Consider the following 16,335-nt stretch of genomic DNA (forward strand, 5'->3'; position numbering starts at 1 on the left):
GTCCGCTTTGATAAATGCAGCATGCGCGGGAGCTGCCGCAGGTCCGGGGCTAGATGAAAGGCCCATGGGTGTTTCACTTCGATAAAAATGCCTCTTTGCAGCAAGTCTGCGTGCACAGTCCTCTGCACACACTAGTTAACAGTCTGAGAGAGGTGATCAACATCAGTGAACACAACAGAGCTGAAGGGTCTAGCTACTGTCAAGACCATTGCCCAGGGTGACAGAGAGAACATCATTAGAGCGTTGTAGTGGTTACATCCCTTCCACTACTGCTCCTCTCAGATCATTCTTATCTTAAACCCCATTTCTTTACTACAAGCTGTTTTTACAAAATAGATATTTTTCTGCCAAACAGTGCCCATTTCTAGGCCTACTGTGCAGTGTTATAAAAGAGAATATCAAGGGGTCTGCAGAAACGGAGAATCATTTTCACCTGCTGCTGGAAAGCTCTTTGCAGCCATGAAATATTCCCCTATGAGTCGCATTTATTTACAGGCACAACTGGCGAAGTATTTACAGATATTTTTGATCGTGTCCCACCAGGCAACTGGAAGAAGTTTCCATTTCCACACTGTCTGATTAAAAGGGCCCACGCTGATAGGAGTTTACAGTCGGATCGTATCCAAAGAATGAAATATTAAACGTGTTACAGTTTGAGGAAGATGGAGAAAACCCGTGATAGTAGTGCGTGTGTCGGCGTGACAGAGCGAGAGAGAAACGTGGAAGACCAGGCAAGGAGCACGAACCACCCACACAGCTGTCGAGTCGTCCATACTAATGGACCTCTCCACCGGATGTTTTCTTGCCGTTAGCTTGTTAGCACCGACGGTAGCGTCGACGTGACGCACACGGCAGCGGTGAGCGCCCTCTGCCTCTTCAGGCGTCGCAACGATCAAAGGACGACGTTCACGCCCCGCTCGCCCCTCGTTTCTTACATCCATTGATTAAGGCTTTTGCTAGTTCCCCTTTAGCGTGCTCCGTGTTTTCTCGAGTCGCGCGCACACACGTCTGCACACCCGTGCCTGTCTTTAGGACATCACGGTCCATTAACTTGAAGAAAGCTTCTCTGGCGGAAAGAAAACACGCGCAGGGGTATTTACAGGCAAAAGCAGGGGGTAATAACAGTACTTATTAATCTACAATAGCCTCTCTGTCCCCTATATACCTTAAATATCGAATGCCCTTCATTACGCTCTCTATACAGTCTCGCCCTTTGTGCTCACCTCAGCAGTATGTACATTATAATGTGGGCCTCTCAGCCAAACAATTGCTACAGCACTCTTTTTAATCATAGCCGCAGTCAGGAGGGAGAAGGCCCCGCTCACCCTTCCTCCTTCTGCTTCCATCCTGTATTATAGTTTTTCTCATTTTCTCTACCTCCATATCTCCTTCCTTCTCACTCGCTCCCCAAAGTCGCCATGATGAATGTGAGAGAGTTGGCATCTCGATGCCCACTGGCGAGAGGCGAGGCCCTTTTCAGCAGCTCTCCCGGATCAGGAGGGGAAAGGAGATTAATTAATCCAGTAGACTGGGAGGCAGGACACTCTGGGTATGGGACTGTGTGTCTGTGTGTGTGTGGGAGGGGCACACGAGGTTGATGAGCTCTTTAAATAAACGCCACAAGGGTACACACAAGAGCAGCTAGAGGCAAGGCATATGAGATTGTCCTTGACCTCACACACACACACACACACACACACGCACGCACACACATGCAGACTCACACACACAGACAGACACACACATAGATAGACCCACAGAGACACATACACACACGGACTCACTCACACAAACACAGATAAGCACACAGACAGACAGACGCACAGGAAAATACACACACACACACGCGCGCACACACACACACACACACACACACACACACACACACACACACACACACACACACACACACACACACTCACCTCAGACAAATCACAACACTGCTTTTCATGCCAGACGTGGGGGAAGGGTAATGTGTACAGGTCTATTCTTAAACACGCAGCACAGTGCAGCTCCACGTCATCAACACTGCATAAGACACTGTGGCAAAGAGGTAAATGATCTGTCTGCGCTGAGCACCACTGTGTCCTTCAGGCCTGCTGATTATGCCCTTATCAGCCAGCTCCTGCTATGGGGAACTCTAGGGATCAAATCATCCACCCATGTTCACTGACTTCCATGCCCCAAGAACTTTGCTGCTCTGGGTTTAGAGTGCGTCCTTCTCCTTTGTCTGAATCAGCCGGAGACTGAATCATTTGTTTCTGAAATGACAGCTGGGGGGACCACAGCCCTTCCTCTAAAAGGTGCTTCTCCTGCGTATGTAGGAAGATGACGTGTGGTTTCAAGCAATGCTGGCATCCCGCTTGGCTGTTGCCGCCATGCTATCAGAACAAGTGGCCCTTAAGGACCAATCTACATACTTCTACAACACACTCATATGCACACACACACACACACACACACACACACACACACACACACACACACACACACACACACACACACACACACACACACACACACACACACACACACACACACACACACACACACAATGTCACACTAACCCACCACCAGCCATTGGGCCCACTAAACTAGGGTATTATGTCAAACACTGCCTTCACCACAGATGTCTCCGGAGACACAGGGTGTCAGCACAATGGACCAAAGAACCTGGGAGAAATGAAGGAAAACATGAAATGGTTATTCCCCCACACCAGCAGACAAGTGTAGTGACCCACACAGAGCAAGGCAGGGCTAGCAACAGGACAAACAGAGAGAAGGTTTGAGTCAGAGAGAAAGGGGTGGTGCTTGACTAACATTTTCCTTCCCTGTAGCTTGCATATATCCAACACAGTGAGTCTTTCATTTCGGCAGACGAGGTACGAAAAGGAAACACTTCAGGTATGAAAAGGAAAAAAGGTTTTGAACAGCACAGTGCGTTTTCCGTACCACATCGGGTGGCCGTCGTATACGTCCGATACCAGAACACAGCCAACATGACAGCGAGGTCTAATCAGTACATGTGCTCACCTTCTCCAGATGTTGATTTCGTTCCCACAGTCAGTTACCAGTTAATTGGACGCGTGTACGCTGAACCAGACTACAGAATGCAGTTGATTAGCTACTGCAAAAAGAGAATGTTGGCTCAAGCACCCTAATGCACATAAATCAGACCAAAAGCAAGCAGAACAAGGTATAAAACCAACATAATGAGAGGAACACATTCATGAAAAACACTATAACCTTGATGGGGAAAATCTCAAACCAGACTTTAGATTTAAACATCATAGAGGGGGAAAAAAAAGCGCCACAGTGAACGATCCATCTCGGCTCCAAACCTGTGAATGATGTTCACTTGTCTTTCAAAGCTGATTTTCTTTCTCTTACAGCTGCATTCATGTCTACCCCGGCCTCGGGTGGGCTTGCATTGAACCTCATCCCGAGGTATAAAGCGCAGAATAAGGCGAGAACACAAGAATCGACAGGAAAGGTCATTGTGTCCTTCTACCGCAAAGGCAGGCCAATGGTCCTCACGCTTTATGGCACAACAAATACATTTTCATAAAGCAGCTTCCCGGCATCATCAGCAGAGAGGCCGAGAAAGGGAGAAAAACGAAAGAAAAAGATGTTCGTGAGCTTCAAAGACCCGCCAGGCATGCATGCAAAACCTCTTTAGCAAATATGAACTTTATCTTCCGAGGCAATCACATGAAACATACAGAAGACGTCTCAGTTGGGGGCGCTCCGATTCGAGGATGGAGTCATCACAAAAATGACAATGAAAAGGGCCATAGTACCAACCCTTGATGGGAATTTACCTGCAAGTGTGCTCCAAGCTCAGCACTGCACCATCTGGGAAGGCTGTTCAAATATCACACCTGCCACACGCCGCAGCTATTTCTTTATGTACACGTACCATTGGAGGGAAGGGTCTACATTTTCTTTGAGCCACTTTAGACCATTGTACCCCACCACCCTTATCGGTTTGTCTCGCTCTCTGCGGCGAAGTGATTTAGATCCGCTTCTCTGCCCGGCTAACTGCTATAAAAAGTACAACAAATCCATCCAGCCAGAATCAAAAACACACTGGCCACTGCTGAGGTCCACTGGCTTTTTTGGAATCAAGGATAGCACTTCAGCCCACATCCTGTTTGACCCATTTCAACAAAGAACTACAGCAGAACTGCAGCTTCTACACCAAGTGGGTGTCAGAAATGGAACGTACAAAGCCATCCCACGGGTTTCCTAGCTATTGCAGCAGAGGAAATACAATCATCTGTATTGGCTAAATATAAAGTGAAACTACACTGGGCAAAATTAGAATGAGCTTGCCCAAAGGCGCTGTGGGTTACTTTAGCACTCTCCCTGTGATATAATGTTCTATCGACTACCAACACCTCTGAATAATAACATAGCCTCCTATGACCTACTGCTGAGAAATAAGCGCTCAGTGGCTAGACGTAAAAACAGTACCAACCATATAACATACGGAAGGGGGCAGGCAGGCAGTAGCGCCCCATATCAGAGCATCGGACAAGCCCGCTACTCTGCAGTGAGGTCAGAGTGGCGGAGGTCTGAATGCCAGGCAAAAGGGAGAGCACAGAGAGACTGAGGAACTCCTTTCTCACTTCTTCCGTGCATTCATCCTTTGGAAAGATCAGCATGGCTAATAAAATATTTATCATGCCAGGCAACTGTTCGCATCGAGATGAATATGTGCCTGACGTTAAAAGCTCAGGGAGAAGGCGAGGAAAGAGACGAAAAGGGGAAGAGATGATGCCGAGAAGCGGGGGACGGGCAGCTCAAAGAGAGTGAGAAACAGGAGCTGGAGATGAGACAAGAAGAGACGAGATCTACAGACTACAAACCCCAGCAGATAAAAAGGGGTAAGAAAGGGACAGAAAGTTTGACGACTGAATAAAGCGGGAGTTCGGGGATTTGAAAGGGGTGTGGAAAGGGAGAGAAGTGCCACACCGCTAGAAAACCTGGAACTGTCCGCGGTGCTGAAATCCACGACAGCCGTACTATTGGCACTCCAAGCAGAGGTCCCTCAGAGTTCCGTTTGTGCGTGTGTGTACTTGTGTGTGCATCTGAATCAGGATAGAGGTGGGTGGCAGCAACATGACAATCAGAGCACTCTCACTCTTTCGCGTGTCACTCATACACAGCTGATGGCAGGAGCATGAAATTCAAGCACCTTGGGATACCGGCATGCCATACCTGAAGGTCTAGGCAGTGTGGAGTATGAGTGACACACTCCCAGTGGGCGAGAGTGCACAGCTAAAGACCCTGCAGGGAAGAACGCACAGCTAAAGGCACCATGGGGGAGAGTTCCCAGCTAAAGACCCCGTGGGGGCAGAGTGGCCCGAGTGAACGAGGTGTCAGAGGTTCGGCACTCAACAGGAGGCCCAGTTGGCCCCTGCCTGCCACTATTCCCACATGCACCGATCGACCTCGCTGCATTTCCCCACCGCTTCTGCCTCGAGCTGTGCCGGCGCCGAGGCACGTTCTCGCGTGCTCGCTGTCACAGAGAATTTCAGTCTGTCACGGCAGGCCATTAGCCTGCTACAGGGGGACTCCCACAGAGACGGAGGGAGAGAGACGAATAGGAGGAGAGAGGGAGGTTGGGGATGTTCAGACTAAGCTAACAGGATCCTCTTGCTCTATGGGGGGGATCTCTCCGTAGCTGCAAGTGCGTACCACCGTGATGTGCACCACCCTGTACAGCTAATACTTTTTTTTTTTTTTTAAAGAGCCAGGACCATCTATTCGATGACTCCTTTAAGCAGCAAAGCATTGACCCTGTCTTGCGAGGCTCGCATCCATGAACTGCAAGATTAAAATCAATATGAATCTGATGCTGACAGGCAGCAGGAGACAGATCTACTGTGGAGGATCGCAATCATAGTGGTGTGAGGAAGACGAGGGTCACAAGAAAAGTAGCTAAAAGAGCTGAGTGTCAGGAACAGTGGAGAACACGTTTCTGGGTAATGGATGGTTTCTGAAATGCTGATGGCAACCTCCAGCGGTGCCTGGCAGGATATTCGTCTCCAATTCCAAATAGAAATCCAGTCAAGCACTTGCGCTTTCTCTGTCGCTCTGTCTCTCTCCTCTCTGTCTGTCATTCTCTCTTTTTCCATCATGAAATGCCTGACAGAGCAGTTTATACTGTGTTTCAGTGCAAATGGCAGAATTTTGCTGTTTTTTAATCTCGCCACTGCATGCAAAGTCAAAACACCTCCCGTTTATCTACGTTGCTGATGTTGGAGAGAGACCGGATCCTGCAGGATTCCAAAAAGCACTGCCTTCCATGAAACCACAGCATACAATCTAACTGAGCCACACTACATGACATAAAACCAGGATAATATTGACTATTCCAGCGTTAGGTTTCAACCTGAGCCCTCACGGAACAAGTCAACCCCAAGCCCAACACAGTCGCACCTGTATCGGATATCAAAGGTTCCAGTTCCTATACGAGCCTCAGGGTTTCACACATAGGCTGTGGGAGTATCAGCTCTCTGCAGGGCTTTGGCTTATTTGTCCCTCTTCAACAGCTCTTCCTCCTGCCCAGCTGAGCATTAATGAGGATCGTGAAATGTTAAACCCAGCACGTAGCTCTCACCCAGACACAATACGATCCAACACAAACACTCCCAACTTCTACTCGCTGGACGTTTCGCTCAAACAAACAGAGACACATGTCGACTCACTCACTCACACTCACGGCAAGCCAGAGAGCAACGTGTCAAAGAAAAGATCAGCGTTCTTTCTTAATGTGATGTTGCAGCCTCACATTCACTCAACAGTGACCCACTAATCTTCAGAGTACCAATTATGCTTTAAAGAACTGAGTGGGGTTTATTAGGCTTGCTGGTGCGTGAAGGCTCCTAGTCATAAGAGCTAGTGGGTTCTATAGCGTGAGCAGTGAGAGGTGATGTATGGGCGGGAGTGAAGAGTGGCTTGTGTAATTAGGATGGCTGGCTGTGATCCAGTCAGTCAGACCTCCCTGATCCTGCCACCTGTTGGTATACAGAGCTGTCTGTGGCAGGTTAATTAGACAAGCTGGAGGAAACACACGTACACAGAGGTGTGTGCACACAAACATGGGCACAAACAGGAACGCACACGCAGACCTAATGTCAGAGTCGGGCCTCGTCACCTGCACTCACTCAGACATGCAGTTAGACAAGAGTCGTGTCCATCCACTTACAAGCAGACAGGCTCATGTGTGCGCATGTGTTCACACGGGGAGGGTGGGCGGGCCCAGCAGCACCTGGCTGCAACACACCGATTGAAGAAGTGCAGTGAACATGCATCTTTGTGATGATCAACAGCTGGCTGGTCCAGTACACTCCCTCCCACTGCAGCGCGGAGGAGAGAACTGACTCATCTGCTCAACAACCGGAACACAGCTGCCTAATATGTATTCTAATGTGACTGATTCAGCTGGCCTGGTCCACATAGTCACTGGCATGGGCGTCCATTGAGGCGTCAGACCCACCATTCAGATTGACAAGGCAGAGTTTATCCAAGGCCGTAGCTCAAGACGCCAGGCTACTAGGGCCCTAAAAAGTTACAGAAATATATGAATATATATCTACTCTCAGAATTTTCAAGAAATGTTCAGATCAAAGAGGCCCTTCTAAACCCAAATCCAAAAAAAATTGGAGTGTATTTGGAATTGTTGGATAGTTTAACGGAATACGTGTTTGATTTTGGTTTGTTTTTTGGCTTTTAGCACACAAAAGGAAATAGGGAGGACCAAAGCAGACCTTTATTGTTTTTTTTGAACCGGTTAATGAGGCTTTGGCATCTGTCTGACATTTTTTAAGCACGCAACGTGCAGGCGACAACCTGATGGACGCCTGTACACCATCACCCTTCCCAGAAGCTGAGGCAGACTGGGCAGCTAACATGGCCGAAGATGTAGTGCTGAGAAGAAAAAAAAAAAGGCCTGGTCTGCACAACCAGCTGTGATGCCTGCTGCACCGATCCTGCTCAGTGGGGTAAACCCGATGAGCTCCTGCACATCGCGCTAAGAGGGAGAAGGAATCATGTCAAAAAAAAGAAGGACGTGGGCATCAAACCCTTTGTACACCTGTGCAAACTTCATTTGAAATTCAAACTATTAAATAAGGGAACGGCTTTGGTCCCATTCCAGTGAGTTGGCCAATGGTCACTGATTCTTGGTCCGCGATGGTTTGCGTTCTGTGTGCTCTGCTTAAAACTGAAGTCTGAAACAGGCAAGAAATCAAGACCTTGAGATCTGCCGCTCACCCTGATCCTAGCCCTCAAGCTAACCTTAAATTGAACGAGTTCATCTCGTACCGCCAAATTCAGGCGCGAAGCTGGCCGGAATCACACTCTTTCCCTCATAGAGTGAGTAAAAAATATGCATGGAGATGCAGTCTCATAGTCGCAGTTACACAGAAAATGTGTCTGCTAAAATTGGTATTCCACAGCTCTGACCGACTGAATATCTAGGTTTATACCCCCATGAGAAAAGCTAGCTGTAAAAAGACAATATAGGTTACAATAAGCTAGTAGTACTCTCACGATAGGCAGTAGGCTAAACAATACCCAAGCAAGGTTTTTTTCTGTTTTATTTATTGACAGCATTTTGGTGGCTCTATCACCCCACTAAGGAGAGAGAGAGAGAGATTGAGAAGTGTGCAGAATGAGTTATGAAATTTGCATAAAAATAAAACTGACATAATAATAATGCATTTTTATGAATTATGAACTAAAGCTGAATCTGTCCTGTAGTTGCACCTGAAAAAAAAGACATGATTCTGGCCCGAATTATGACAGCTTATCTGACCTCTGCGTGTTGGAATGCCCTGTTTGAATGCCCTGGTGATTTCACTACCCTCTCTCTCTCTCTCTCTCTCTCTCTCTGATAACTGAGGGATCACATACTCGCTTTGTTTTAAAGGTCTGACATTACATACTCTCTCTGCTTAGGAATCACTTACTGGGAGTCTGTTGCCCTGTGGTAGCTATGAAGTATAACTATGAGCTTTGATATTGCATATTGTCCCTCTCTATTGCTCAGGATCTCAAATGCGGTTTCTGTCCTTTAACTTGCTGTCCGTATTCTTTAAGGTTTGACATTACAGTCCCCACCTCCTCAGGGACCGCTTGGCATCCTAGTGTAATTGACACTGCACACTAGCCTTTATGGTCTCCGAGCCTTGCTCCTGCTGGTGGGAGCAGTTGTAGCTTATCATTTTGTGGCGTAGGTAGGGCTCGAACAGTGACTCAAATCCACCACCCTAAGTTAGCATTCTGCAGCCGGGCAGAGCAACATGACTGGAGAAAAGTGTCCACACACACATGCATCCACAGACATTTTCAAAATATCAATAATTTCACAGGCACTTTCAAAACAACGCACACGACATTATTATATATTGCTGAAATTTGCTTGCAATATATGCACACACATTGGTGAATCCTTGATGGGACATAATATGGGTTTAATACGGCTCTGCATTATTTGGGACAAAATCATTTACACTTGATTCATCCTGAATGTCTCAGCTGCTCAGAATGCTCACAGCACAGATTTCTATTGTTTTTAGATGGTTTATTTGCATACTGCAGCCTTGTGCAATATCACCACAAAAACCAATATTGGGACAACAATTAAGAGACAACAAATTGTGCCGACCTCAACTTTCTTTAAAAAAAACCCCCAAAAAACCCATGAATACATGAAACTTCTGTGACGGAGGCTAACACCCCTCAAGGACAGGGCAGAGTGAAGATGATCTTCAGCCCTGAAGGAGACAGCAGCGTGTGGGTGTGTCGCTCAGGAGAGTCAGTATGTGTGCTGCCTCTTTGGTGTAGAAAACTTGGGTTCGGATGTGGATGTGGTTGGTACCTTCAGCCTTGGTCACACCTTTATTTCTAAAATGAAGTTAAATAACACACACGCGACATGGTGCGCTCACATCCATATCCAAAGAGTGCCCTACGGAGATGAGCATTTCAGCTTGTCATGGCAACTGGGGCGTGCGCCCCATCCCAAAGCAGAAATAACAGACAGACTGAGAGTGTCTGAAAGAGTGGCAGGCTGAAGAGGGGGGTGGGAAACAGAGAGTGAGAATGTGACAGAGAAAGACAGGCAGCGATGGGGTTGTACAGGGAACACGGAGAGACAGAGAGCGAGAGAGAGAGAGAGAGAGTGAGAAAAAGTCCAAATATACGAGAGAGCAAGAAAAGACAGGAAGAAAGAGAGAGAGAGGGAGGGGGAGATGGGCAGGCAGGGAAAAGAGAAGTTGTGGAGAGTGTCTTTAAGTCGTCAGCATGCTTGGGGTGAGGTGAACTCGCTGGACAGGGAGATAAGCGCGGAGAGGAGGGCTGAGCATGTCCCGCAGTGGCGCGGACATCGAGAGCGGCGCCCGGGGCCACGCAGGGGTGAGCGCACGGCCAGCTGGCTAGCGAGCTGCACCGCTGATGAACAGGGAACCAGAAACAGCCCCTTCCACAGAGAAGCTCACCTCTTTACATCTGTCCGTCCATGCAGAGCATGCCCGGCTTGTTCGAATCTCACACCTGTTTCAAACGGATTCCAGCTGCTGGAATGGTTACAGAGACCAGGACAAAATAAAGCCAAGACCAGGACAATGTCTTGCTCTTTGAGTCCTACTTACATGAGGTTCCTGCCCAGCAGTAGCTTCCTGTGAAGACGATTCCAGGGATCTCATGGATTGAGAAGAATTTGCAGCTATATGTGCAAGTATACAAAAGGTTTTACTTCCACTGTTTAAATAACGAAGAGAACAAAGCAATCATGTTTTAAAATCAAAGCACTCATTATTGGTACTAGAGCTTTGGGGCCTGAGCCTCCTACACCTTTTTAGCCACTGATGTTGCATGACCATCACTTCTGTTGCTGTACAATAACAATCTATATTTATTGGTTATTCTCCTTTAAAAATCCTGTCCCTAACTCCCACTACTCCTCTTGTGCATCACATAAGTTACGTTACGACAAATAAAACTCTCTCCTGAAGGCTAATCAATGGCTGGACGAGATAAAGTCCTTTGAGGTGATTTTGTTTTCATTAGCCATGCGCCACATGAAGCACAGCTCAATGTCCTCACATGAAACAAAACTCAGTGTTCTTACTACAATCACTCCATGAATCACAGCTCACTGTCCTCACATGAAGCACAGCTCAATGTCCTCACATGAAGCACAGCTCAATGTCCTCACATGAAGCACAGCTCAATGTCCTCACATGAAACAAAACTCAGTGTTCTTACTACAATCACTCCATGAATCACAGCTCACTGTCCTCGCATGAAGCACACCTCAATGTCCTCGCATGAAGCACAGCTCACTGTCCTCACATGAAGCACAGCTCAATATCCTCGCAACGAACACTCCATGCCCCAACAGGGATGGTGTAGTCACAATGAACCCTGGAGACGTTGAGCGGAGCACGGCTCCGCAGGATGGTTAGCAAATCGAGGAGCGGCCTCACGAAACTGCGAGATGTTGTATGATTGGGCCTCCGTGCGCACAGGAACACAGGTTCGCTGGCGAGGCAGATGATGGATGAGTGCTGATGGATAGTCAGCAAGTCCCAGGTTCTCCTCAGAGACAACTCTCCCCATCAACCCACTGTTATACAGGTAAAGTTTACGTACCTGATGTTGCCCGACACCTCCGGGGAAGGATCAGACCGCCGCACCCTGCTGCTATTTTGTTTCACAAACAATTGCCAATTAGGCAAAGGAGAGCGCTGGAAAACTCCAGGGGGAGAGAGACAGCAGGAGAAACAACGAAACAATGACAATGAAGGAGGAGAGAGAGAAGGAGCTCCTGGAGAAAAAGCCCACAGCGAGAGGCTACTGAGACTCCTTAGCAAGAGGGCACATAGTAAAGCGCAAGCCCTGCATGCATCCCCATACAGGCTGAGTCTGGGCGCAGGGTGCCAGGCAAGCACAAAATGAACGCATCAGTGCAGCCATCAGGGCCAAGAGACACACACAGGCAAGCACGTACCAGCACACACACTCTCGTATACACACCCATATCCGCATTGCCTCTGAGAGCATAGCCAAAAGAGACGGGGTATGTGTGTGTGTGTGTGTGTGTGTGTGTGTGTGTGTGTGTGTGTGTGACAGATGGCAAGGTGCAGGCCGGGGCGGCGCGGTGGGCAGCGGGACGGGTGGCAGGGCTTGGAGCAGCGTGGCCGTGGAGGAGCAGAAGTCACACCGCAGGACACGGAGCTGCTCCTCCCCACGGGTACAGCAGCCTCCGGCACTCTCAGCCAATCAGAGAGCCAGAAAGAGAGGAAGACGGACGGGGAGGGGGGGGGGGGGGGCCCATGGAAACGGTGTTACAACAGTTCTGCTCTCCACATGACTTGGGAGAGCGCAGGAGAGGAGCAGGGGGGGGTGTGAGGGAGCATAAAGGAGGAAAGGTGTGGGAGAAGCAGATGGAGGAAGAAGAAAAAGGTAACTAAGCATAAAGGGAAAAAAACAGGAATTTAGAGTACTAGGTGAACTGCACAGATGCCCATTCAATCTCCCAGTATGCTGCTGAACAAATCACCCTGCAGGTTAAGAGCGTAAGTGCCCGTTTGTCTGTCTGTCTGTCTATCTTCTATCTGTCTCTCTCTCTGTCTCGCTCTCTCTCTCTGTGTGTGTGTGTGTGTGTGGGTGTGTGTGTGTATATATATATATATATATATATATACACACACACACACACACACACACACACACACACACACACACACACACACACAAACATCCCTCCCTTCACATGCTCGTACATACTGAGCTATACTGAGCTATGTCACAGTTAAAGTAAGTCTCTTCCCAGATCACCTTCGAATCATTAAAACTGCATGAACCTGTGAACCGCGTGTGACTCCTCACGACGCGGCGGTTCGCATATGTGAGAGAAGCAGTTTGCAGCTCCGTGGGGCGTGGCAAGGAAATAAGGTTGACCAACCGGGAAAAAAAAACACGAAATGTTAACCTTAAACAACTGACTTGCTATTTACAACTTATAAACTATTAAAACTGTGGTTTCCCCATCATTAACAATCACATCACCTCGGCAACCAATACATAACTCTCACTCTTTGTGTAATTCATGTTTATTTAGAATGTGTTTTGAATTATTCAGGACATGCTGGGAACAGAATGCCCTAAGGTCACTGTGGTTTCAGGACTGCTTGCAGTTGTTGCCTGAACATCTATAGCCATGAACAAGAATCCATTCTGGAGAAGAGGGGTCACAGGGGTTAAAGAGGTCGTGACAGTGGACTGTGGGAAGCTGAAGAGCAGTTAGTTTAGCAGGACTAAAGCTTTCGGGGGAGCTGCGCTTCGCATGATTATGAATGATGGGACAAAAGTTAATAAGGTGAGAGTTAAAACTATTAAAAATAGTTAATAAGGTGGGAGTTAAAAACCAATAATTTAAATAAAACCTGAAATTCTGCTTTTTGCACCATGTATATTAGGCAAGTACGTCAGGTAAAGGCCTATTTCCCTAAAACTGCGAAGACTTGTTAGCATAATGCTAATGAATCCTGCTTTCCCATCCTTGGTGAGAATCATTCATCATTAGACGCATCAGTGTTGCTCTGCCAAGCATCTCTTTAGGAATCTAAAACCAGGAGAAATATAAAAGAGGGAGAAGATTGATAGTGTGTTTGTTGCATTAAAACTGCAAAACACGTCTGTTGACATCCAGGATGACAGTTATGTCCCTCTTCCCCTGTCTGTGCTTGGGTGCGTGTTGGGGTGATCCTCTAGCCTCCGGCGTGCTGGGCTCTTCAGGGCAGTCCTGCAACATGGTCAGCTTCACTAAAGAGCCGAAGTGGTGAGAGTTGCTGAATTATTAACCGGAGAAAGTGCCCCAGTTGCCCCCACATTAACACCTCAGTCAGTACATGCCCTCATTGCCAACCCACGTCCACTGACCGCTGACCAGACAGAGCTGAAAAACTAGCTTTCCTCTGCTGACAGTCGCTTAAGGAGAGTTCACGCACTGATAAACACTGCAGGCCAAGAGTGCTTATAGTTCCGCTATCAGGTCAGCTTTTATCTTCACCAGCTAACTGGTCCCCACTAGGTCTTCCTCATGGTTAGGCAAACTTGCCACTTTTGGATGACGCGTTATGACCTACTGTATTAATGCCACCAAGCTCAAAGCAAGAAATGCCATGAATTTACTTATGTGTTTTTGACCATGGCAGTCTCCTTATTAATACAGCTCACTGACACTGCAGTGTCAGTGTGAGGGATAATGAATCAAACCGCACATACGACCCTTAAAAGGCCTACAGCAACGAATCAGAAAGGAGATGAGAAAAGAAGGGAAATGTAGTTTTTCATGTGTATCAGGATGCTTAAAGCAGGAGCACCACCCATGCTATCCGTATCTTCTTCTCTTCCGTTCCCAAAGCTGAACTACTGCCAGGCGAGGGGCTCGACCAACACTACGTACTGTATATACATTAGATGATATTTTGATATTTTATGAAAATTTCCCATACCTCCCTTTGTCTTCCATTGTTCCTCTGGCTCAGTGGAGAGGGGAAAGCATTATGAATGAAAGATTGCTCAGTCTACGAAAAATCAATACTAACAAGGTACAAGCTAACTGCTCACCCTCACACACACACACACACACACACACACGCACAGACGCGCACGCACACAGACGCGCACGCACACAGACGCGCACGCAAGCACACCTACACACGCACACACACACGCACAAACACACACACACACACACGCACAAGCACACACACACACACGCACAAGCACACACACACAGACGCACACAGACGCGCACGCACACCTACACACGCACACCTACACACGCACACACACACACGCACAAGCACACACGCACACACGCACAAGCACACACACACACACACACACACGCACTTACTCAACCATGGCTGCCACCCGTCACTCATGGGCATGCGAAGGCCTCCAGTTATCTGGCTCTTTCAGCAGTAATGAGGCCCACTTTTGCAGCAGAGACTTTCGTGCTCACCGCCGCAGTGAAAGAAGCCACAAACAAGGACAGAAAGAGACCTGTCTAAACATCACCATGGGCGGCTGCTGCGATTGGATGCCCCGGGAGGCTGCAGGGTGACTGAGCATGGCTGGCCAGTCTCCGCATCATGCCCCTTAGCTCGAGAATTCACGTCGGAGTCCCTTGGCACAGGGGGCAGTGGGCGTGGGCTCTATAACCCCGTCACGTGAATGTTTCTTAGCCAGTCTAAGCGGAGAACGCCTCTCCGGCCCTTCTGCTCCAGGGAATCTCTCTGGCTACCATGCATTCTGGGGTATTCTAGGGTGTTCTAAAGCATTCTGGGATGTTCCCGGACTTTCTGGGATGTTCCAGGGGCACCCTCTCTACTCATCACCACATCATTGGGGTAAAAATATGCACATCACATGATTCTTACCATGCATAATTCACAGGGTCATCCAGCACAGAGAATGGGTTCACCCAGAAACACACAGACACACACACACACACAAACAAACACACACACACACACACACACACACACACACACACACACAGGGGGCGGTTCAGACCCTTTACATAGCTGTGGGTCTGACAGGGCCATCTGCCTGGATGCAGCCTGTTTGACCTCTTCACCTCGTCTACTGCGGCTCCTGTCAGCGACACATCCAGCATGAAACATGACTGCAGGTGAGCGCTGAAGCGATTGACCTGTGAGTCCTGCACACCTGGACAAGCCGAGCGAAAGACAGAAACAGAGAAAGCGGGACAGCAAAGGACAGAGAGAGATGAAGGAAGAGAACGACCTAGGGAAGGGGTTGAGAGAGAGAGAGAGAGAGAGAGAGAGAGAGAGAGAGAGAGAGAGAGAGAGAGAGAGAGAGAGAGCGCAGTAGCCTCAGGCTGTGCTTGTGCAGCTGGCTTCTTGTGTAAGCAGCTCAATAATGCAAGCTGGCATCTGAAAAATACATTGAGTGGGCTTTAAACATGTGGTCATCAGGGGCCGTGGTGAGAGGGCTCGAAGGAGGGTCCAGGTATGGATGACAAACTCACACAGCCACCACGGAGGCGCCAACTAGGTCAGTGAGAAGAACAGCACTGTCCTCGGCGCTGGAGGACAAGCAGCTGCAGAAAGGGAAAATCTCCACCATTAAACGTGGACGTGTAGAACGAGCAGTGCGCACGCAAGAGTGCAGGTAACAGTGGTGACATGCTAACAGCGATGACATGCTAACAGCGATGACATACTAACAGTGGTGACAAGCCTGAGGCTCTGGAAACCAATGCCACAGAGTGTACACCCCATT

The 16,335-nt window shown here is 48.3% G+C and overlaps 1 protein-coding gene across 6 annotated transcripts in view; it reads right to left on the minus strand.

Moving 5' to 3' along the window:
• Positions 1-16,335, minus strand: part of gpc3 (glypican 3) — an 82,927-nt gene that overhangs the window by 48,756 nt on the left and 17,836 nt on the right. Inside the window, exon 1 of one of the 6 annotated variants that reach the window (XM_035532241.1) lies at positions 11,668-12,003. The exons of 4 other annotated variants lie outside the window; for them this stretch is intronic. The gene's annotated coding sequence lies outside the window, so the exon portion shown is untranslated. Of the gene's footprint in view, positions 1-1,377; positions 1,512-11,667; positions 12,004-16,335 lie in introns of those variants that run through there. One more of the 6 variants, XM_035532242.1, reaches the window with a different exon arrangement.

Source organism: Electrophorus electricus, chromosome 12, assembly GCF_013358815.1.
Source record: "Electrophorus electricus isolate fEleEle1 chromosome 12, fEleEle1.pri, whole genome shotgun sequence".
NCBI classification, from domain to species: domain Eukaryota; kingdom Metazoa; phylum Chordata; class Actinopteri; order Gymnotiformes; family Gymnotidae; genus Electrophorus; species Electrophorus electricus.